Source organism: Callospermophilus lateralis, chromosome Y, assembly GCF_048772815.1.
Source record: "Callospermophilus lateralis isolate mCalLat2 chromosome Y, mCalLat2.hap1, whole genome shotgun sequence".
NCBI classification, from domain to species: domain Eukaryota; kingdom Metazoa; phylum Chordata; class Mammalia; order Rodentia; family Sciuridae; genus Callospermophilus; species Callospermophilus lateralis.
In genome coordinates this window covers 807601-829729 of record NC_135326.1, presented here as the reverse complement: position 1 = coordinate 829729, position 22129 = coordinate 807601, and positions in this window count along the sequence as shown.

Sequence of the window (22129 nt, the reverse complement as noted above, 5' to 3'; positions counted from 1 at the left end):
ATTAATGGTGAGGACATTGCCTTGCCTTTCATTATCTTTCTTGCTTACAGTTTTCTTCGGCATGTAAACTTAAAAAAAAAAAAAAAAGGTGAGAGTGAGTGAAGTTCTTATTTTCTCTCTCCTTCTTTTGTAAATGATGTTTATCTTTTGACCAGTAGAAAGTTAGATGTACCAGAGTTGTAAATATTTGTGGTAGTTAAATATATTAACACAGTTATTTTAGCTCATTCTGTTTGTGCTCAGTTTTGACAAATGTATCCCTGTTGTCTGAATGCCTAGTAATACATTGTGGTTGGTATCAGAAGTGTATGGAAATAGCAGCACCGTTGCCTCTTATCCTTGGTCTGGTAGTTTTCAGAACTTGCTTGCTGAGTAGGAGAAGTTTTATGAGCCTCAAGTCAGTGGACTGGTTTCTTCTGAAGAGTATTTCCTGATAGGGTGGAACGCTAAATTCTATTTCTGTGTATGACAGGTTGTGTTGATGGGATGGGACACCAAGTATAATTTGAAGAATGGTGCTCCAATGCTAAGGGAATGACTTCTATAAACATCAGTTCTCACACTAAAACCAAGTGTGATCTTGCAGCTGCTGAAGAGAGGATCTGAGGCTGACAATGAATCAGTTCATTGAAGACACTTGGAGACCCTGCTGAAAGCTGGGAAGCACTGGTTTGCAGTGGAGCAGGAAGGCAGTGTGGGCTCTGGTTGAACATCCACTTGGAAGACACCATCACCAGTGTTTAAGGATGAAGAGAGCCCCCCAATCTGTATTCTTCTGGACTCCAGGGGAATGACACAAATTGGAGGTTAGTTGTGGCCTATATGATGGGTAAGTGTGCTCCTGAATATTGCTACTGGGAGGACCACCTGCTTTCTACATGCACCACAGTGCTTTGGGTGCCTAGAAACCCTGGGATGTGTGTCTAGTTATTAGTGAGCAGCAGGAAAGTGGGAGGCAGTGGGAGCTTCCAGAAAGGAGAATTGATAGAATGCAGGCCCCTGTAAGGACAGGGTTCTTGTGGAGATTAGGCTTGGAGTGCTGGGAGGGGAAGCAGTGGGAGGCAGTGCGAGGGCTACTGACTGAGGAGTAGCAGTTTGGGTCTGGACATTGGCTGATTGATCTTTTAAGAGGATAGAGAATGCCAAGCCTGAGGACACACACAAGTAGGAATAAGTTTCCTCAAGGATGAAGGGCCTGTACCTGGGGGTTAGTTATGTTTATTACATAGAGGAAAAAGTGTTTTATGGTGACTGAATTTGGGCATTGGTTTGAGAGAAACTTTCTTTTGTTATTTGTTATTTAGCATATTAAAATAGCAAATATGAAATCCAGGTTCTGAAAATCATTTAGCACTTTTTTTTTCCTCAATGAGGAGTCTCCTGCAAACTTGTGACATTTTCACCATAGTCAACAGGTCATAGCTGTTTGGTAGGGTTTTATTGTTTTGTATACCAGTGACTCCTTTAATTTAAAACAAGCTCTTTTTATATCTCTTCTGGCACTTTGAATTTTATTTTATTTTTGCCAATAAACAGTGTCTTTCCACTGACATTTGTAATCAAGTTGTGCAAGTTGAGTACTCAGTAACTTTGCTGTCTGTTCCATTCAATGTTTTAAGCTCACCCATCTTAAAAACTACCTTGCCACTGAAAAGCTGAATATCCAGGTGTCCTGGTGTAAATGCCAGTGTGTTGCACTTTGTACCCTCAACCCTCAACAACCACAGCACAACAAGATGAAGGATCCTATCTTGGTGAGACCTACAGCTCCAGGAGCAAAGCCTCTTCCCTTTTTGTGGTTGAAGGGAAGAAAAAACCCTCAATGCTGGCAGCTGGCTTGGATCAGGGAGGCCCAGCAATTGAGAAGCAAAATATCACAGGAGCTAGAATAGTGTCTGGGTCTTCTAAGAGACCCTGAAGTGTAGGCCCCTCCCTCAAAATTCACAGGTTGCTTCTCTGGAAGCTCAGGTGTATGCCTGAAGCAAGTGAGGTTGATGAGCACCGTGAAGTGGACCTTGTCAAAATCACAAGTAGAAAGATAAAAAGGAAAGACCAATATCGAAGATCAGTGTTGTTAAGAATCAGATGGATACGGGCTTGGATTGTGGCTCAGCAGTAGAGCACTCGCCTTGCACACATGAGACCCTGGGTTCAATCCTCGGCACCACATAAAAATAAGCAAGTGAAATAAAGGTATTCTGTGCAACTACAAGTAAATTTTTTTTTAAAGAAAGAAACAGATGCTTAGTGCTAGTCTGACTTATTCATATATTGAAGTTTGGGGTTGAGAGAACAGGAAGTTGTTCTCACCAAGGAAGTAGAAGCTGTGAATGGATGGGGTCTTCATATTTTTGAAAAAACAGAATCATCTGGTGATTGGTCTTTCGCTAGCACCATGCACCCCATTTTCCAGGAACAGGCCTTATGATGATGACCCTGAAAGATGATCACTCTGTGTGTGAGTATTGCATATCATGACATCAACTCTGCTGCTGGTGACATCAGCATTCTGCTCATGAGCCATTATCAATATGTGCCTTTTTCAAAGCTCTGTTTGGGGATGTACAAGTTCCTGCAGTACTATTGGGTAGTCAAGACATGATGTTGTTCATTCTGGCGCATCAGTAGTTTCTCAGAGCTGACTGTAAACTAGCATCTGTTTTGGAGAACCAGCCTTTGAACATGGACTTGAGGACATTTGAGGAAGGAAGCTGTGACATAGAGCAGAATTTGAGCAAAAACCAAGATTGCAATGTGGTTATTGATATTGTATTTGGGATAGACATTTCAAAATTCAACAATTTACCAATAGTTGTGAAACCATGACTGAAGTGAAGAAAGTGAGGAGTTTTGGAATTTTTCTGAGAGAGTGCCAGTAGCCCTCCACTCACTGCACTCTGTACTGCCTTCTGGAGACTTATGAATAAACTCTCTTCATAGCCTCAGTTGACACATGTGCAATGTTTCTTTCCTCTGACACTTAAATCATCTGATGTTTTTTAGGGCCTAAATATTGTTTTTAATTTGTTCCTCATTGAGAGAAAATTCTCAGAAACTTCAGGGCATTTTTATGTATTCCAAAGTACATTTTATCCTATAGCTACTGCTTTACCCTCTTACATCTTTGTAACGAGTCAGGTGGCTCACCACTGTGTGATCTTCTTTCTATTTTTATCTGATCCCAGTTTGTTTTTTATTTTTTTCTAGCTTTTTCATAGTTTATAAAACATTCAACCCTTTGCATTCTGTGTCTGATTATGTCACTAATCATGTCATTCCTTCTTCAATTCATAACTTTGTTGGATATAGCAGTCTTGGTTGGTAAGTGTATACTTTCAAAGCTTGGAATACTTTATTCCAAATCCCTTTGATTTTAGAGTCTGAGGTGAGAAGTTTGAAGTGAAGCTTATAAACATAAATATAATTAAATTTATTCAAACAAATATAATTTTATATAAATGTGATCTAATGTTTTTCATGTGTATCTTTTACTATTTTTCTTTATTTCCATTGTTAGGTCTTTTGATTATAATATGTCGTCCAAAACTGATTTTTATCTTAATATTTTTTCTTTAGGATTCTGTATGTATAGTGTATGTATATGTATATCTCATTTTTAATGTTTGAAATTTGTTTGTGTTATTTTATCAAAAAGGTTAACACCATTAGCCTGAATCTCTATGTTCTTTTCCACCTTCAGTGAAGTTTTTTTATTTGGCCTTGAACCCAAAGCAGTGGTGTTTTCCAGCCATTTACTGAAGGTTTTGAAAAATGTAAGCAAAAATAAACTTTCCTTCTTAAAATTGTTGTATGGTGTTTTAGTCATATTAATAGATAATTATTAACAGTGAAAGAAATAATTTTTAATCTAAATTTTGAGTTTTTGGTTTTTTCAGTTTATTGTTTTTCAGGTTTTAAGACTAATTTGAAGTGTAACTTAATGTATCTCAATTTTATATAGTAAGATTTACATTTTCATTTATACCAGTTTTGCTTCAATGTTGAGTTTCTCTTCAAAGTAAAATTGGAAAAAAATTGATTGAGACTATAAATTTGATCCATTAGGTCCTCCAAAATATATTCTTATTTAATATTCATAAGCTTATCTCAAATGATTTGGAGAGTTCTTCAGGCTGGGCTACTTGATTTGAAGAGAAGAAAACTTTAAATTAAAAGCTTCTAATTGTAAATGCATTTTGGAACCAATTCATATCATTCTCAGCTATGTTGCTGTTTATATATTGTGAATTGTTAGCCTTCTGTGAGAAATTTCACTGAGCTCTTCCAATTATTATCTTGCAACTGTTGTTTTAATATTAAGTGATATTTTTCTCAAGAAAATCATAAGTATGTCTTCCACTGATATTTTGACAGCCATATTCACTACACAGTTTTTTTTAAATAATAGATACTTTTACCTCTAAATCTATTTTCTGACAGGGTACAGTAAGCAAATGTTTTGTGGATTTGTATAGAAAATTAAATAACTCTACCCAATGGAAAATATAAACACTTGACCATGTATCTGAATCAAAAACATCAAAATATGTTTCTATTGTAGATGTAATAAAATAAGATTTTGAATCACTCCTTCTTGATACTTATAAACCATTCTTTTAAAAATGATTGTAGTAGAGTGACATGAATTTAATTAAATTCTTAAAACTATAAGAGCATCTCAATTACAGATGAATGGCATTCCTTTGTCCCTCATTAAAACTTGACTATATGACACAGAATGAGAACTCAGGAATGAACTTTTCTATGGTTGGAAGAATGATTGATATTAGTGTAAAAACAGAGGTTCTGTCCTTGAACCATAAATGCTCTTCAGCAGGGAGTAAATGCTTATATAATTAAATACCTATAACTATAAGCTACCATAACTTCTATATTATGATATGTAAGTAAGTCATTTTATGTTGCCTTTATAAGGCATATGGGTAGGGTTACTTTTATAGTTTTCTATTATTTTTATTCTTATTCATTTGTTAATCAGAGAGTTTTACCTTGAAACCTACTTTCACATTTATCACTAATTTGGATGCTGGAAAATATATAATAGCATTTTTATTTGGTATTTAATATTTTTTACTTTTAATATTGGACACGTTGTCTATCCCTTTCTGTTTTAGAACATGAATATATCTGTAGGGATATCAAATTTGGGATAAAATAAATAAAGGACCCAAACAAAAAGAACTTAAGTTAAAAAACCACAAGCCGTTTTATAAAGAGCATAAATCCTGCTGTCTTTAGTTAAGTGGGTCCCCATTTAGCAGGTCAGGGGCTCACCCTGCTTATGAATACGTTGAGTTCTTTTGTTAGTCTTGAGTGTCGTAATCTATCCATCTATCTATCTATCTATCTATGTATCTATCTATCTATCTATCTATCCATCCATCCATCCATCCATCCATTCATCTGTCCATCTATCTATCTATCTATCTATCTATCTATCTATCTATCTATCTATCTATCTATCTATGTCTATGTTTAGTACAGTAATATATAAATGCAGAAATACTTATACATACATGTGTACATATGAAATAGGGCTTCCAAGAGACAGAGCATCATAAAATGATTATATATATTTGTAGATTTTTAAGCTGAAACAATCAGTTCACACTGGCTATTATATTTTTTTCAACATTTTTAAAATTTGTGCATTACAATTGTACATAATAAGGATTTGTGTTACATATTTATACATGCACAAAATTTATCAATATAATTTGGTCAATATTGCTTCCCAGCACTTCTTCCCTCCCTGCCTACCTCTCAACCCTTGGCCTTTTTCTTGAATTATCTCCCTTTGAGTTTCCTGAGATCATCCCCCACACCTTTCTATTTCTTTTTCCATTCTAGTTTGTACATATGAGAGAAAGCATATGATCTTTGATCTTCTAAGTTTGACATATTTTGTTTAATATTATGGTCCCCACCCATTTTGCTGCAGATGACATAATTTTATTTACTTTATGGCTGAATAAAGTTTCATATTATCTCACTTCTTTTTGAATTCCTCGCATTAGGCATACAGGAAAGCTAATGTTAGTCCATCATATAGATGATATTACTATCATCCTTTCTTGTTCACCTCCAGTTATAATATGATATTATCATATAGATGATATTACTATCATCCTTTCTTGTTCACCTCCAGTTTTGGTGTTCCTCATGTGTGCCTGCCATGATCCTTTGGGTGATCTTTCATTTTTGTTGTGAAGTAATATAACTTGCTGTAAGAATGAAGGATACTAAGCCAGAGAAGGAAACAGATTGCTGTTTAGGAAACTCCATTAGTTTGACTCCATGACAATCATCTTTTTTCCTTTAAAAGCATGGGTGCCATTTTAAACCAGAAAATGTCTCCAGTATGAGGATTGCCTTCATATTATAAAATTTTATTCTTCTTATCTGTATCACAGTATTTTTCACATGTGAACAATAATTCAGTATGCAGTATAATTTTCATAATTATTTGACTTTCTCATTTTTTCTGGTTGGAATTATGTTAGTATTTTAATAATGTTTTTCATTAATGAAATATGTGGATTGGATCAGGTGATTTCTAATTTTGCTTTCATCTCTGATACACCTTTTAATCTTTTACAGTTATTTGTTATGTGGTTTTGTTTTTTTTCCTGAGAACCTAAAACATTTTTTTCCCATTCTATTTAGTTGTACATGGCAGTAGACTGCTCTTTGACACATCATACATAATGGAGCATAACTTCTCATTCTTCTGGTTGTACATGACGTAGACTCACATTGGCCATGTAGTCATATATGTCAGATCAATTCTGTTATTTTTCCTACTTCCATTCCTTTTCCCCCTCCCTTCACTCTCCTCTGCCTTATCAAAAGTACCTCTGTTCATCTCTAGGAACCCCAACCCTTATTGTCAATTACCATCTGAAATTCATTGAAAACATTCAGCCTTTGGTTTTTTGGGATTAGTTAATTTCGTTAAGAATGGTATTCTCCAGCTCCATTCATTTACCATCAAATTTTATAATTTCATTCTTATTTAAGGCTAAGTAATATCTGGTTGTGTATGTATACAACATTTTTTTTTATTCATTCATCTTTTGAAAGGCACTTAGACAGGTTTTATACTTTAACTATAACATTGATGTGGCACATCACTGTAGTATTCTGACTTTAAATCCTTTGGGTGTTAACTGAGAAGTGAAATAACTGGGACAATTTCAAGTTTTCTGAGGAATCTCCATGCTGCTTTCCATAATGATAAATTAAAAATTTGCCTTCCCACCAGCAAGGTATGAGTGAACCTTTTTTTCTACATCCCTCCCACTTTTATTATTGCTTAAATTCCTGATACTTGCCATTCTGACTGAAGTGAGATGAAATCTCAATGTAGATTTGGCTTGCATTTTTATAATTGCTAAAGATGAACATTTTTTCAAATATTCGTTGATGATATTTTCTTTTCTGTGCAGTGTCTGTTCAGATCCTAAGTCCATTTATTGATTGGGTGGGTGTTATTGTTGTTGTTGTTGTTATTACTAGTAATTGTAGTATAAAGTTTTTGAGTTCTTTGTATATCCTGGAGATTAATGCTCTAACTGAGGTGCAAGTGGTAAAGAATTTCTCCTGGTCAGTAAACTTTCTCTTCATTTTATTATGTCATGAGCTGAGAAGTTTAAAAGATACTTCTTTGATTCCATTGTATTTAATGATTCTTGATTTTACTTTTTGTTCTTTACTTGTGTTGTTAAGAAAGTAAGTTTCTAAGCTTGCAATCCTACTTTTTCTTCAGTTATTTGCAGGGTCTCTGTGTTCTAATGCCTAAGTCTTTGATCCACTTTGAGTTGTGTGCAGGTTGAGAAGTAAGGATTTAATTTCATTTTGCTACAGGTGTATTTCAAGTTTTCCCAGCACCATTTGTTGAAGATGCTATATTTTCTCCAGTGTTTTTTTTTTTGGTGCTGATTTATAATATTAGATAAGTGTACTTATGTGGGTTTTTCTCTGTGTCTTCTCGTCTTTTACATGGTTCTGGTACTGATTGTGATGCCTCCTGCATTACTTTTATGCTAATGACTGCTTTGCCTATTCTGATTCTCTAATATTCCCATATGAGTTTCATGGGTGATTTTTCTATTTCTACAAAGGAACTCATTGGTATTTTTATAGGAATTGCTTTGAATCGGTATAGCACTGTGGGTAGTATGATTAATTTGACAATATTAATTCTGCCTAAGACAGGCAGAATTAGGATATGGGAGATCTGTTCATTTTCAAAGATCTTTCTTTCTGTAGTTTTCATTGTAGAAATATTTCATACCTTTATATATATATATATATATTCCAAAGTATTCTATTATTTTCTGAGGATATTGTGAATGGGGTATTTTCCTAATTTCTCTTTCAGTTAATTTGACATTATGTATAGGTACATAAATTATTTATGGGTGTTAATAATGCAATGACTTTTGATGCACTATATCTCTGTTCCCATTAATTTCTGATTTTTTTCTCCCCTGATTGTATCTGTGATACAATCTTAATCCAGAGTTGTATATTTTAACCTTCTGGCATTAAAAGGTTTGTTTCTTTTTATTAACTTCTTATTTCTTTTATTTATGATCTTATAGGGTACCAGAAGTTATCTCTAATTTTTGTATTTACCTTGTACTCAAAAATATGATTTTTTTATGGTTGAAGGGATTGAATTCAGTGGCACTTGACAATTGAGCCACATCCCTAGCCCTATTTAGATACAGTTTCTCACTGAATTGCTTAGCACTTTTCTTTTGCTGAGGCTGGCTTTGGACTTGCAATCCTTCTGTCTTTGATTTCCGAGCCGCTGGGAATACAGGTGTGCTCCACCATGCTTGGCAATATGAACTATTTCAAAGAATGGTCATTGTTTCATGGAAAAGCAAACAAATTTATTGTTGATGGATTAAATAATCCATAGATGTCTATTCTGTCTATCTGATTAATATTTTCTATTTAGTTCTGAACAAGCTAGGCTGGCAGGTTTTTTTTCTTGGGTGGGCATGGAACATAAAAGTTTCCTCAAACATCAGCAGTGCAAAAAGTATGCAGTGTGGTCCTCACAAGACCTTTCATCTGCCACAAAAACTCTGTGTTCCATATGTGGCTCCCTCCAATTGTCACCTCAACCCCTTCCCCCAACACCAGACCATTTTATAGTAATCTAGTTTTGTTTAAAAGCATTGACCCAGGTATTGGGTATATGGCTTTGTTTTAGAGTGCTTTAGCATGTATGAGAACATGAGTATTGTGCTTATCTCTTTAAAATAAAATGACTTGCCAAAATTATTCTTGCCAAAGAAAAAGCTTATCAAGGGAGATTGAGGGATACTGGCTGATGTGGGCCATATGTGGAGGTCCTGACCTGAAAGCCTAGAGAATCAGAGAGTCCATGAGTGTCTTCATACATCTATTAACTCATTTTGAAAATTTGAGTCATGGAGGCTAAAGTGCAAGTCAGTTATGTAGGTTAGAACAGTGTCCAAGATAGTATGTCTTGTCTCCTGCTTCATTTCAGTTAATATTTTGGGGTAAAACAAATTAAGTACAATAAATTCAATAAAGAAGACTCCGTAAAGAACACAAACTAGGCATTCAGTGTTCACGGTTCCAAGATTGGCTTGCTTGTGAGTGAGGGCTTCATTATCCTGTTATGGCAGAAAAAGTGGAAGCAAGGTGCTAGCAGAGGCATTGGATTAAGTGCAGGGATATGAAATAATGCCACAGGCCCTGAGGGGAGGAGGCAAGGTCAAGGGAGGGTACAAAAGGATTATGTAGATCATTGTCCGGTTATGGGGACTGTGAACCATGGTGAGTATTTTGAACTTTATTCTAAGAGGAATATAAAGTCTTCTGTTCATGGGTGGGCTCCTGGTATAAACTTTCTTCATTGAACTGATTTTGTTTTAACCCAATTGTTATGTTGTTCTCCCATTTTCATTATATCAAGGTCTCTAATTTTGTTGAACCATTAATTTAATAAAGACTTTTTGTATTCATTGTGTTTCCATGTTTCTCTGATTCTTCTTTACCCTAGTAGCTTGAAAAGGTGCATGCACATTTGAAGAAACCATTACTTCTTCCAGACTTAAAGACTTATTTCAGGATGGGAAAGCTTTTTTCTGCAGAGCAGTATGGGAGGACTTTCTGACCTAGTATAGCACTGGTCTAGTGGCATGGAGCAACATCTTTGTTATCTAAGGTTGAAGAATGCATTGCTTCTCTTTTGGCAGGCACAACTGTTGGTAACATGAGAACCTTCATGGTCATTAGTGGCTAGAGGTATGGGAAATCTAGAGTTTCTATGAGGACTAGCTGGGTCATAGATAGTGCCACTAGGTCCATGCAGAGAAGACTAGAAAAGGTGAAAGACATATGGGCCAGGCAGTGTGCACACTTTGGTGCAGTGTTATCTGCAGGCATGTGCAATGTAGAGAGGCTACCTGTGGGCAGAGAAGTAGTAAGGAAAAGCTAGGACCAAGAACAGAAGCCAGGGCTGGCAAACAGTGCCTATGAGGTGGGACCTAGTTTGTTAAAGCACAGGACTGTAAGATCAGATCTGATTGTATTTGTATAGGGGTTCAGGAAAAAATCAGAAGCAGAGCTTTGCCTGGCTGCTGTGTATCTACATATCTGGGGCCAATCATGGATGCATAAAGCTAGAAACTTCAGCTGTGAATTTAAGTATGTTGGCAGGGACATGGAGGTGTTGAGTATGGCTGTAAACATGCACTATTTTTTGTGAGTGGAACTGAGAAGAAACGTGTGTAGTGACACAGAACAACTCTTTTCAGGCAAAGCTACATGGTGGTGGGGACAGTTAATGGGACTCTGGGTGCTTACATATGTTAATATCATCATGAAACAGAGCTGGTGACACATGTGCATGCAACTTCAGATGCTGCTAAATATAGCGAGCAGAACCGTATGACAGGTGTTGGAAGCCTTATCGTGCATGTATAACTTCCAGTCAGACATCTGGCAGAGTGCATGGATATGGCTGCAGGTGTACAACCATCACATGTGATTGTGCCTCCAATATGGGAGCCTTCATTTTCTCATGCACAGGAAAAGGCTGTTTTGGGACCTTGGGTCTGGATTTGTGGCAACTATAGCTGAGGTTACCTTGGGTAGGCAGAATCTAAAGGTAGTGGTACAGGTGCTTGTAGACTGTGAATGCAAACACCTTTGAGGCTTTTTGTAGTAGGGAAAGATGCAGGGTTCCTCTGTGGCTGTTGGTTTCCTCAGTGGCAAAAACTACTGCAGTCTGTTTGGAGAAAGCACATGAGGTATATAATGGAAAACCCTGAGGGAATGCCAGAAATTAAGGCTAGAGTTGTTTACAGAAGGAGACACTGCAGAGGTAGTGGGGGTTCTGGGCATAGTAGCCATTGGGGACCATGTTTCCTTCTGCTGCAGGTTGATCCATGCATTGCACCACTTGTGCTTTGTTTCAGGTCATCTCCAAATAGCTCATCTCTTCTTCTCTGTTCAGTAATCTGGGTTGGGAGAAACTGAATCAGGACATTTTGGTACTACACTGGAAAGCCTAAGGTGCTGGTTGTTACACTAGTCTCTTTTTGCTTTTGAGCAGAACTGGTGGGCTGCTTACTCCCTCTTTGTGTTGAGCAGATCTATGTCAGGGACTGGATGATGCAGCAGAGTGACACTAATATTACTTTTGGTGCAGTTGTTCTGTTGTTTTCTTCTAATCTGTTGCTTTAAAATAAATGCATTCCTGAATTTTTCCAGATTTTTTAATGGACATTTTAAGTCAGGGATCTTTTTTTTCTGCCATTTACTAAATAAAGTAATAGGAAAAGTGCACTATTTGTTTCCTGCTGTGGACATAGGCAGTTGTGCAATGGCAGAGAGGATGTGTCCTGCTGATCCAGGTCTGAGTGTATGTGTTTATCACCTGCCTGCCACTGATGCCCACCTAATTTTGGTGGGACATCTCACTCACTATATGGGTCTTGGGGGGTCTCAGGCGAGTCCCACCCAGTTCTTGGTGGGGTCTGTACAGAATAGCCATGCGCTGATCACACTTCAGAGGGTGGACCTTCAAGGAGCCAATAACCTATGGCCATGCAGATTGTGGAATGTGCACTTGTGTTTATCAGTGTCACTTGGCAATGACTATTTTGCCAGTTGGTTGGCAAATAGCTCATGACAGAGATGCTTTGGTAGGCCACTTGACAGAGGTTGTTACCTAATTGTCTTTAGGATAGATAGAGCCTGGAGAAAGTTTGTTTATAATAGCCTGGAAATCAAGTTTTTCAGACATAACCCTCTTGGAAAGATTCACCAGGCTGCCAAAAATTGTGAACTGGGAAGAATTAAATGTTATCTGGGATGCAGATGTCATGTTGATAGCACCAATCATAAAAGTAGGTAATAGGGTCTGGGAGGCCAGGGACTGAGGTGCAAGGGACCAATGGGCTGATGGAATTGAAGCCTGCACCATCCAGGCTGTGTCAATGGGAGCAGAGCAGAAAGAATACCAGTTCTCCTTTCACCAGAATATTTGACTTTAATATCATGTGGAGTCCTCAATATCCAGGACCTGCACACCTTGAAAGTTCAGTACCTAGGACTTCTAATGGGCAGCTAACAAAACCAAATTCTTAACTGGTTTCCCACTAACTTAAAATTTCCCTATAGGGTCACTGATTATTTTTAGAAAAATAAATACACACAACAGCTTTTAATGTACACATTTTCAAAAGCATTGAAAAATTTTCAAATGTAATCTATTACCTGTTGTGTCCCGGGAGCCTCATATGAACTCTGAATTGGGAAGATGGCTTCATGTTCTTTCTTCTTTTTTATATTTTTAAAATTCCTTCACATTAGTACATTTCAGGGTGTATCTTCCACCTCTAAAAATAAGATTTTACTTATTTCTAACATGCTTCACTAGCTAATTTAGTAAATTTTTGGGATAAATTTAGTGTCATCTTGATCATCCAACCATTTTTATAACAACAGTGTTGACAAGCCGTGAATTTTCTGCAAATACTTGATTAACTTCAGTTAGTGAAGATTACTACCTTTAACTACCTTTCCACAGAGGACACTAGAGTTTACTGGCAGTTTTCACACTTTCCAAAAGACCAAACACAGCATGCTTTTTCAATTTTGTATTCACTTTAGACTAAAGTAAAAAAGCATCTGCCAAAACCTTCTCACACAAAATTCCAAAATTGCCAACTCCACTGTTCCAGTACCCTTTCCTGTAGTTATCAATTTCTGTGTATCTGTACAAGCATGGAGAGTAGAGCATTGGTTGAGAGCATGCAGGCAGTAGAGGCTCTCAGTCACCAGGGCAAAGGGAGTAGCACACAAAGGGTGCCTAGTCTGTACAGAGCTGCCTGCTGCTGCCCTATTGTAGCTTGCCCTACTCTGTTCTGAAGGGACTAAGTGTATCAAAGATAGGCCCTGCCTTGGTTTTGTGCATTAGAACCCTCATTGACCCAAAACGTGAGCTCTCTCTGTGGTTATCAATTTTACAAAAAACAAATAAAAATATTAGTACCGTTTTTAGTTGCACATGCAGTCATTTAGGGTCATGATGACACTAAGAAAATGTTTTCGCAAAGAACAAAGACTTTCGATTCTGTGTATAACAATAAATTATTAACTTCAACAAATTACTTGTTTGCCAATGGCCAAAAAATAAGTGAGTGGAACAGGATAGAAAGAATACTCAAATATCTGGAAGAAGAGTAAAATGGAATTGAAAGGTAGTGTCATGCACAGATTTCAATGTGGCACAGAAGTTATCATTAAATTATCTTTTTTGAGAAGCAATAAAAAGCTCAAGCCATAATCAACAGCCCAATACCACTACTCTTCATCTTCAAAATATTGTTTCTGAGAAGTTTATTTTATTGGTTAGACTTAAATTCCTTTTATTGGGAAAGACATAAATATTTTTTTCTATGTTCATATGTCACTGTCACTTGAGCATCTGTAAAATGAGAGTGTTTTATCTGATTAAATTAGAATTCCAAGGTTGGAAATGTAGCTCAGTGTTAGAGCACTTCTTGCATTACAAAGAAAAGGGTAAGGGTCAATCCCCAGCAAAACAACAACAATAACATTGTCATCACCGTCAACATAATAAATTTTAAAAAGAGAGGTAGGAATAAAAAGAAGTCTTCTTTCAAATTCATTATTTCTTAGAACGCCTTTGCCAACATAAAAAAAAATTATATATGTTTTCTTCTAGTACATTTCTATATAGATGTCCTATAGTGTATTTTATCTACTGTAGATATTACTACACATACATTTCTTATATAGGTATATTTTATTTTACATATGCAATTATAGGTTAATAATCTTGTTTTGGTGAGAATAGAAGAGAGCAAGTATAAAAGATTATTACTACTGAAAATGTATTGCTTTACTTTATAAAAGCTTCACATAAAAATACTAAACTTCTCAACTTTAGTATTTTATGTGAAACTTTTATAAAGTAAAGCACTAAAGAATTATTCTTGAATTTTATTTGTTTGTACTCATAAAATGAATATGTTTTTAATGTGCAAGAATTGCACAGCTACTTATTTTGTATTTGACATATTCTACTATCTCAGAGAACTCTTACATAAAAACTTTCTAGGTGTGACCAGTTAATTAAAACTGAAGTGATAGGACTCAATTTCAAATGAAACAGTTCTTCCTCCTTTTCAATCATGCATTCATGGAGGTAAGAAATTGTAAACATCCCTTGTGAAATATTAAGACAGTATTAAATACTGAACATTAATAATACTTCATTCATATATAAATCCCATGTATATAAATACTGAATTAATTTAACCATACTAATTCATTTGGGTTCTTTTTCCTTTGGCATTAAGTTTGATTTGGTTTGACCATTTAGTGTTATTATTCAGCCTACTTTACCTATCATACTTTTAAAACTGAATTTAAATGTCATCCATGTCATGAGAACTGACATAAATCTATTGTTTGTCTCACATTTCACTTAAGGTAAGGCACCATAAATTTTGATGGTTCTTTATTTTGTTTATGAAGAAAACATTAAATGTTGCCATTATAGTTGTAATGCAGCCTGAATTATTAGTGGGATTCCATTGTCAGTGTTGTTAAAATAATAAAAAAAAAATCATCTTAGACTCATTGAGATACATAGTTTTAAAAATATTTTTGTAAAAATCACTACAATTCTACTCACATTAATTGAAATACTCTTAGTTGATAAAAAGCAATAATATTGATTACAATATCTACCAATTATAAAGCTGTTGCTTGTGCTACAAACTCTTCAGATGTTTTACATAGATTCTCCATTAAGTATCCTTGTAGTATTCAGGGAGATACTTATTTTAATTCTTACCTTTTTAGGAAATTGAGTGAGAGTAAGACTGTGGGATAACTACTACATCACAGAGTCTAAAGTAGAATTCAATCTGAAGAATAGCTAAATCTCAAGTCCATCTTTTTTCTAGGCAGTGGACTGCTCTGCTCTGGGGATGTGGTTCTGTGGTAGAGCCCTTCCTTACCTTGAAAGCTTCAGGCCTGGTTTCCATCCCCAGCAATATGAAAACAAAGCACACAAAAATAAGTAAAATCAATGGAACCAGGTACACTCACACATACCCATGATTCCAGTGACTTAGGATGCTGAGGCAAGAGCATTGGAAGTTTGACACTACAGTGGGCAACTTAGTGAGACCCTGCATTAAAATTGTTTATATAATAAAAATGTGCTTAGGATATGACTCAGTAGTTGAGTACCCCAGGGCGCAATCCCCAGCAGTATCAGAAACAAGAAATAAGAATCAAATGTCAGTGGCATAGGCTGATTATTCATTAATAAAATAAGTAATGACAGCTACTAAATATTGTACCTTTCTCATAATAGAGGAATTATGAGCTATTTAATGTTTATAATTGCATAAATAGTTGTATATCTCAAAATGTACCTTATGAATTCCTGATAAAGCTTCTTACTTGCACAAACCCCTATACATTATGCTTGTGCCTATGGCAATCCAGCAGTGGTGGCTCTTCTAGTGAAGAGAAAATGCAGTGTCGACTTGTGTGACAGTGATGGCAACACTCCTTTGATGAAGGCACATATAGCCAGTGGTTTTGCAGGAAATGAATTTGATGAAATGCTTAGAAGAAAAATCGGTTAATTCCATTTAGTTATAACTGATGAGTAAAACGTGAAATATTTCTCTTGGATTTCCAAAATTTACAATCTATTTTTTGGTTTTTGTTAAAACCGACAGGCGCTACAATATGAGGAGGATGAATGTGCAATTATTTTTCTATAACATGGTGCCAATCCAAATGTTTCACAACAATAGGGTGAAACTCCCCTCCACTATGTTTTCTTTTATAGGAACACATTAATAGCAACAAAACTGCTTTCATCCAACGCAGATATTGAAGCCCAAAACACAGTATATACATCAATCACCATTATTTTGAAAATATTTAAAATTTTTCTTAAAATTAACAGTAATGCATGTTAAAATTTTCTTTTTATTAAAATACTTTTTATTAAAATACTAGCAGATTTTATTTTTATTAAAATACTAGCAAATGTTGGAAGTTCTCTTCAAATTCTTCCTCTTTCTTTTGTAGTCATGTGTGTTTTTAGTTTGCCTCCATCAGTTTAATTAGAATTCACTTAGAATTCAAGAGACTCATGCAGAAATCTGAACTTCAACCTTCCATGAAGGAACCTGATGTGGTACCTTGAGCCATAGTACTGTGTGGTGTGGTGTGCAGGGTTTCCCTCACACATGCTGGGCACACATGTTCTTCATATTGCTTCTGGCAACTTCAGCACTTACTCCAATCACCTACTTTGCCTCTATAAATGAGGTTACAACTCCTCTTTTTTAAATATAGTGTGAAAAAGATTTCATGATGTTTTTCTACTTATATACCAGAATATGGACTGCATAATATATTATGAATCTCTTTCAAATGGGATTAATTGTTTGAATTTAGAATTTGGCAGTTAAATAGTTTTCTCTATATATACTATAAAAAATAATGTTTTCACTGGAATTTTTGAAAGGCTGATTAGGTCACTCATTGCTAGAATGAATAAATTATTGCTAGAAGTAGAAAACTCATGGATTTTACCAGCTGTACTATGTGTCAGTCTTCAGCTTTGATCCTTAAAAAATGCAAATGTTAAGAGTCTCTCATGATGCTACAAGTAATCTGTTTAGATCAGCATAAATCTTGATGATAAACAAAATTTCTGAATTAAATTTTGCCTAAAAGTATAAGTAACTATAAGCTACTTAAAGTAGATGAGAGTATAAAAAATTTAGAAAATAATCAAGCATAATGTTACCAGGATTGTCATTACAAGTGAGAATACATTTTCAATGTCATTTTTATTAGAGTTTATAGTTTTACATAGTAGTTGAATTCATTTCCCCAAAATCTTACATGCATGAAATTCCAGTTGAGTCTTTGATTTCCTCTTTTCCATCTGTCTACCCCTCCTCTTTCATTCTCCCTCTCCTATTCTCCTGCACCTCCTCTTACCCATCTATTTATTTATATTTGGTTGATTTTTTTACTTATACATAAGGGTGCAATTACATGTGGTATATTTATATATGCATATAACATGAATTTTAAATATTTCCTTCTTCATTGCCTTCCCTTTTTTATTCTCTCTGTGCCTCTCAATCTTCTTTTTTTTACACTAATGATTTTCTTTACATATTTTGATATTCTGTTCTTCATTTCTTTTTCTTTAATTAACTCCAGCTTTGACATATGAAACATTTGACCTTTCAGTTTCTTATTTGACTTATTTCACTTAGCATGATATTCTCGGATACCAACTTCTTTACCAACAAATGACATAATGTATTTTTATGGCTGTGTAATACTCCATTTTATGTATGTGCACCAAAATTTCTTAATCCTTTCATCATTCACAGGTACTTGGATTAATTTCATAATTTCCCTGTTGTGAATTGTGCTACTTTAAACACACATGTGACTCTATTAATATATACTTACATGTAAAATTTTTTTTGACTAATTGTGGGCAAATACTGAGGCATGAGATTGCTGTTTCATGTTGTGGTTCCCTTCTTAGATTTTGGGGAATTTCCAAACTGTTTTCCAGGGTGGTTGTACTAGTATGTAGTCCCATTAACAGTGTAAACGTGTGCTTTACCACCACATTCTTTCTTTTTTAACCGGGAGGGAGATAGAGAGAGAGAGAGAGAGAGAGAGAGAGAAAGAAATTTAATATATATTATTATTTTTTTCTTTTCATTTTCAGCGGACACAACATCTTTGTAAGTGGTCCTGAGGATCGAACCTGAGCCACATGTATGCCTGTCGAGCGCACTACCACTTGAGCCACATCCCCAGTCCCACATTCTTACCAATATATATTACTGTGTGTGTTCTTGATAATTACACTTGTGGCTGGAGTAAGATAAAGTCTTAGTGTAGTTTTTATTTTAATTAACATAATTGCTAGAGATGTAGAAGACTTTTTAATATATAGTTTAGACATTGTGTTCCTTTTGAAAAATTTCTGTTTAATTCTTTTGCTCAGTTATTGACTGGGTGGTTTATTTGTTTGTTTGTTTGGAGTTTTTAAAAAAATTTATACTTTAATTGTTATTGGACACAATACATTGATTTTATTTATTTTATGTGCTGCTGAGGATCAAACCCAGGGCCTCACATGTGCTAGGTGAGTGCTCTAACACTGAGCCACAATCCCAGCTCTGTATTGATTTTTTTTAGTTGGTTATTTCTCTCTGTTAATCTCCTCTCAGAGGATTAGTTGGCAAAATTTTCTTCAATTGCATTAAAATAATATATTTTTGTATTGAACTTTCTGACATGTAAGAAAAATATCATTCATATTATAATAAAAAAAGACTCAGGAACAATTATGAAAAAGCAACCTAGTTTACTCAGACTCTACCAATTTTAAGCAGAAATTCCTTACATTGGAATCTGGGATTCTGGTTTCTTAAATAAAAAAGAATCAAGTGGACTTGTATAATATGGAGGAAACATTCATGTTGCTGAGAAGCTCTCACAAATATATTCCTGTACCTTTAATTGTTCACATGTGAATATCTCTAATGAAAAATCAGTATCAAGTAGGTACTAAGCAATGGTAAGGTTATTTCTGTACTACTTGACATACAATGCACAGTTGTGTAAATTTTCTCTAGCAGGAAAACACAGAATCTTTTCTATGCAGCTTGGTATTTCTGGAAAAGTAGACGTTCTTCAGAATATGACTGATACACCTTAAGAGTGAGTTGAGAATTTGGCTTGATAATGAAATATAATACTTATATCTTTTACTAATATGTATTAGGGAATGGGGCTATTGGGATATAAAATACATTTTATGTCCTCAAGATGCTCTTGGTTGAGGAGGGTGCATGTTACATAACTCCAAGATGCCATGATGAGTGCTTGACAGTGGCAAAGATCCATGGAAACAGTAAATGTATGAAGCAGTTTTAGAAATGCTGGAGTTCATGTGGCCACTCTAGGCAGAGGACAGGCATCTCAAACTAAAAGAGCAGCTTGAATGGAAGCAGAATGGGAAGAGAAGAGAGTGGCAACTCTAAATTTACATTATTATTATATGTTTATGTTTGTATAATATTTTGTAAGGTTAACTTCAGTTGACAAGTAGTAATTTTGTGAATAAACTATTTTTGTTGTTTTTTCTGAGTGGCCAAACACCACTTTTACTCCCCATAAAGAAAAACGGACAGGAGATAGTAGAATTTTTTATTAAGAATAAAGCAAACATACATGCAGTGGATGATAAGGGAAGGTATAGTACTTTATAATTTTTTTGAAAAAATGTTAATAGTGTAGTAAAATCACTAAAGTTAAAAATATTAAATTAATTTTAATGACATAATCATTGGAATATAGTGAAATTTATGAACATAAATTAAAATTAAGGAGAAAAGCAATTATTCAAACTGAGCAAAACAAATAAGAGTATGTATAATGATTCACATGCTCTTATAATTATTGGCTGATGATTACTATTTGATTTTCTTCATTACATAATCTTATATTAGCTAGAGTTTTCATGTTAGTTTTGTAAAATATAGACTTTTAGTTTGTGCTTTTATTCAGTATTAAACTTTTTAAATTTTCTGTAATATTTCATATTCTCCTGGTATAGTTTTTTTTTTGAAATGCTGTGTTGAGTACAAATAGACATTGAATATTATTTTTTTCTTTTAAATGACTATTTGCTTTAAACTACTTAATTTGTAGAATATTGATTTCAGATTTTTCCTAAGTGACATCTAATTAGTCTTAAAAAATTTTGAACACTTACAATGAAAAAGAGTGTAACATATGCTTGAAATCTGGTTGCAGGATTATACATGTAGCATTGATTTCAATGCCTGGCAAATGCTTCACAGAGTGAATGACTGAAGCAAGAATGATTATTATTATCATGAGTGCTACTGTTATTATGTTATATATGAAAATACCTTTTTTACTCATTGACCTTTGGTTGACTGTGAATTACAATATATTACTTCACCCTAAGAAAGAAATGGAGCTTTATTCATTGAAATCTTTGCCAACTCCAGATTAATGACCTCATCATAATTAATGTTCATTGAAACATTTTAAGTTTGTAACTCTCCCCTTTTGGGACATGTGATTTATTTATTTTTTATGTGTTTGTTTTCCTTTTAGACTTACAAATGATTTAGAAAGATAAAAATTTAATCTTCCAAGTCTCTTAGTTAATGAAAAGCTAGATGTCAAATTGGTAAAATGTATTACAATGGCTTTTTAACCAAACTTATTAAAATAACTAAATTTAAAGTTATCTCTCTTATTTTAGAACAGCCCTCATGTTGGCTGTGGAACATAAATCAACACAAATAGCTAAGCTGCTTCTTCAATGTGGTGTTTTAATGTGTCTGCTTCAGATAATTGTGAAGAGATTGCCTTGTCTTATGCCAATGCTAGTGGAAATACTGTGTAAGTATTTACATTACAATACCAATCAAAATTAGATGTATATCCTCAATAGGTACACCTGTTGCATCTTATATGTGAGGTGAGATCATAACATAACTATTTAAGAAACCATAGTAAGTTAGGACAGTTCATTAGTCAGAACCCTTGAATGTCTAGCCAAGAAGCAGTAATGATACTTTTATTGGGCAAAGAGAAGGGGTAATGGAGACAAGAAAGATGGTGGAGTGAGATAGACATTATTACCTTGGTACAGGTATGACAGCATATATGGTGCAATGGTACAACCTGTAAAATCAGAAATGAAAGTTGTTGCAGTTGTGTCCAATGAATCAAATTGCACTCTGCTGTAATATATATATTTCGTATAGTCATATATTATATATACTGTCATATTATATATACATATATATGTATATATAATTAAAATTTATTAGTTATTTTTCAAAAATAAGTAGTGATGTGTGCATGAGTCACGTTCAAGCTTTGTTTTCTACTTTCCCTTCCCCTCTCCTTTTTTTTTCTTCTCATGCATGCTGGTAAAATTTCCTACCACTGAGATATACCACTAACTAATATCTTAGGGCTTTGTAAACCATTATCCTTAGGGTTTCCAGCATTACCCAATTCATTTCAAGCATAACCCCTCCTCACAGGTACAAATAGTATCACATCTATGATTTTATAATTTGCTATTTGTGTCTTGAAATTCCCTGTTTAGCTGAAGTTAGCTATTCGACCATCCTCTTCTAATCAATCAAGCACCTAATGATATCCTTTAAGTGTAAGGAAGATAATTCTGGAGTCAGATAGAGGAAAATAAATAGATTTTTAAATTGTTTCTTTGTCTCTGTCAGTTCTGTTGCTGTGGTGTTTCTGCCAGACCTGGCCCTGCAGTCTGCTAGTGAATAGCTTTTATTTCAAAATATCCTGACTGATCCAATCACCGAGTCTTCATGGTAACACACACTTAGACTCAAAACTCTTTTTAGTTCTCATGCATGCATGCTTTTTTATTCAACTGTTGTTTCCAAGCAGAAGCACTCTGCTTTGACAGCTTGGCCTCTCGCTT